We start from the raw sequence: 4,194 nt of genomic DNA on the forward strand, positions 1-4,194 counted from the left end.
TCAGTGGGAGTTACCTGTGAACTCAGGTGTATAGGACATCTTGCTTGTCTAAGGCCGTGCATGACTGCGCGTGACCTCTAACCCCAGTGAAGATACCCTGACGGTAATAGCACCTATAAGCGGAGCATGGACAAGGAATGAGAAACAAGTTCTTCCGGATAACACAAGCTGAAATAATGACATGTTAGTCAAGACCTACAACCCAGGACTGTTGGAAGTAATTAAGAAGCCACCACCCAGTACCCTTACATAAGGGAATGGTGACTCAGGGGACAGCTTTGGGTGTGTGTAACCAGTACACTGTACTATCAGCTTTGGTAGGGCACACCTGGTTTTGGTAGCGACCAAAACAGCACGTCCCCTGTAACCAAGGTGTCTGTTTGGAGTCAAGCACCACGTATTAACGAAATAATGATAAGTAAATAATTTTTTTTTTTTATTTTTTTATTTTTCAAGAGTTTTTAATGTACATAACAATTACATCAACAAAACATCATCAAACATACAACATACAATATGCTCACTCACACATCACCATAATCTTGATTAAGTTGTATCATCATCATCATCATCATCATCATCATCATCACCACCATCATCGCCTGGCATTTTCATCAACACCCTTACTAACATCACAACACTACCCTTACACACCCACTCCTACACATACATCAATACTACACATAAAGATAAAGAGGAGAGAAAAAGAGAGAAAGAGAGAGAGAGGGGGGGGGAGAGAGGTGATCTGGGTTAGTAAAAATTGCAATAATCAGCGAAACAATAGGGACTCGAGTATAAAGAAAAATACCTGGTAAATAAATAAATAAATGAATACTATAAGGGTAAGCAAGGGGCCTACTATACTGTAAAGACAGAGAATACTAAAAGTAAATAAATTAATAAGTAACATAATGTTAGTCTAAATCAATGGATCGTTATATTGTACTTTTGCAGACCATCACGGGCCCTGAAGACATTTGTGACGGCGAGGAAAACCACAATACGAAACGCCAGAAAAAATGTGTGCATGTTTATTATTATCATCATAATTCTTGTTATTATTTTCTAATTTCAATTTTATGCCACATTGAATGCAAGACACTTTGTAACTCTTTCATCTACATATATACCTTGATCAGGTTGTGTTCTTTTCGTCGACCGTTGTCCTGCCTTATTTAATTATTCTTTCTTCTGTTTCTTAACTAGTAGAATGGACCTTTTCTAAAGCTTCATGAGTAGGTGCCCCTCGGTGTCTTTTGGATTTTGGAACCGATCGGGGAAAACAAAATGACTGCCAGGCCGCTATCTTGGATTCTGACATGAAAGATATTTTTCTCGAGATAGACGACACTAGTAGATGGATCTTCCATATTCGATTCCACGTGGCCCCTTGTTGACCTTTATATTCATAAACTGACCAGAAAAAAAACTGATGACATGGAACCATCGCTGATTTGACAGTTAAAGATACATATATTGCTATTAACATTTAATGGAATACGACTATATTTTATATGGTTAAAAGAAAATAAAGGAAAGAAGAGAATAGAAGGGGAAATATCCAACTTTAAAAAATAAATGAAGATCAAACATCTGTTGCAGCCAAGATGCCTATAACATCTCTTGTTTGTTTATGTTATAAAATAGCCTTTTGTGCCTAGATGTATATACTCTTCGATAAATAGATGTAAGGAATTTCCTTAAATAAACGACATTTTTCACAAAACAAAAGTTTCAAGAGTGAGCATCATTAATAACAAACGTCTGTTTATTATTTTAGAAAATGTCGATAAATTGTTTTTTATCAACTCGTCCTAAAATTCCTATAGTATGGTGGAGGTATATCAATGATTTGTTTTGATCCCGGCCCATTCACGAGAGGAGTTTTATCTCCTTGAATTCGATGACTTCATTTCACACTACTTTTATTTGAGGATACTTAAGGGGTTAGAAAACTTTGTAACTTATCCCTGACGAGCTGTGACTGGCGAAAGCGGTCGACAAGATGTACAAGTATACCATTTACTTAACTTTGGAGCTGGTTAATGTTGACAACAATTCTACTTACGGTGTCCTAATATCATAGAGTAACTCCCTGTTAGTATCCATTTCCCAGCATTCAAACTACTTAGGTGCACTACATACGTACTTGTAGACTGGACCGTTGTCAGCTCTTTCCCCTCTGTAGTAATTACAAATGTTATTTACGAAAATGAAAACAAGAGGCCCAGAGGGCCTGTATCGCTCACCTGGATCTTTATGACCAACATTACTATATCTGTCCATATGTTCCACGTTTAACACATTTTACCCCAGTGACCTTGACTATGGGTCTAACACAATCTTGAATTTTAATGGTTTCAAAATGCCCCGACAGCAGGCTAGAAGACGTCTAAGCACTTCAGATATGGACAGGGGCATTGGTATGATCCAGTCTGGTAGGACACAAATATTACATAAATTACATCATATACACAGAACATAAAACGTAATTTATGAAATATTTGTGTCTTGATAAAGGGGCAGGTTGCCTCGAAAATTTGACAATTCGCTTGTCCGTACTTATACTTCATTGATCAGATACATATAAACATTTGTAAGGATATCAATAAACGAGTACAATCTAACCCGGAAGACGCTACTATCGAGAAGTGTTTCAAACAGGCTGGGTTTGACTGAACGACTGAGAACTCACACCAAACCACAAACTCCCAAGTACAGGAAGACAGTGACAACCCTGATCCCGCAGGTTCCGATGACGACGACAACGATGATGATGATATCTCTTTAAGCGTTGTAAAAATGTCGCGTGAAATTTTCGGATGTGACTTTAAGGAGCTGTGTTCGATCGACGAAAATGTCAAAATCTGCGATGATAGTTTGACCAATTGGGATAACCCAGCCTCCTCAATACTGGCACGCATTCGAGAGGAGGACACGGAATGTGAATCAGAGGAGACAGATAATATCGAAAGTGAATGTGACAAGAGTGAAGTCGAACCAGTTATGTTAATGAACGATTTTATTGGTTCTTTGGCAAAAATGAACATGTTTGCAATACAGGAGGGCAAATTTGATATTCTGTCTTGTCATATGGAATTGACGATCTGATAGCAAATGAATGTATTGACAGCCGTTCGAAACAATTGGACATCCGCTCTTTTTTTCCAATAGATTCATGAAGACTTGTACATGCCTTCCTTTCAATTCTGTTCTTTTGTATTTATAGTTGTGACATAAAATAAAGATTGGTCTGTCTTCAAATTGCTTGCTAACAAGATAATAAATAATAACAGATGATGTTTTATATTTTATTATCAAACTGTATTCAAGTATTAATGTGCAAATTGCCGCAACTTGGGTTCGAAAATAAGGAACCTCAATTAAGAGGCCATCTCTTTATAAAGGCCACTTTCATAATTTCCCAACAGTGGCCGTTTAATACAGGTTAGACTGTATATACATATACACATAAGTGTTGAGGAAATTAATGTGTTTTAAGAGACCAGTAGAGATAGTCAAACTACCACACGACAGAGTTATAATACACCAGCCAATTGTGACGCGAAGATCCGATATATCTTGTTCACAAAATGTTCACAATTTTTTTATCAATGAGTATTTAGATGAGCAATAATGAAAAAACCCACAAAAACAATTGTGATAGAACACCACGAAAATTAGTCAACTTTTTATTGGAAACGATTGTTCTTAAGGAATGTCTAACAATGTTTTTAATTATAACAATATGACAGAGTTAAAGGTGACTATAACTTCACCAAGTACTGCTCATGTTAGATAAGCATTTTTAAAACGGGGATAATGAAATATCAAATTATTAAATGCAAAAATGAAAGTATTATTTTCAAGACAGAAAATTGGGGTCAACCTAAAAAGAAACATACAAATTAGAAGCCATTCTCATGGTAAACCAACAAGATACAAGTTTATGATATCCGCGAAAATCTTGGAAAGACCGGAACTTTCTCAAGGACTTCTACAATATATACTGTTTTTCTTTAGTGTTTGGTCGGTAATTGTATCGTCTACGTATATGTAGCCGGTGAAAATATCAACAATCGTTTTGCTTCTGTCTCGCTTGATTAAGCCTTAATATATGTAATTTAAGTGAAGGTAGCCATGCGTGGTACTCCATGTCTATTGAGCAGTCACTGTGTAGTATTCAGTTTAAGA

The sequence above is a fragment of the Ylistrum balloti genome, unplaced genomic scaffold (assembly GCF_031769215.1).
Source record: "Ylistrum balloti isolate Yb309-2 unplaced genomic scaffold, AGI_CSIRO_Ybal_v1 Utg369890, whole genome shotgun sequence".
In the NCBI taxonomy this organism is placed as follows: domain Eukaryota; kingdom Metazoa; phylum Mollusca; class Bivalvia; order Pectinida; family Pectinidae; genus Ylistrum; species Ylistrum balloti.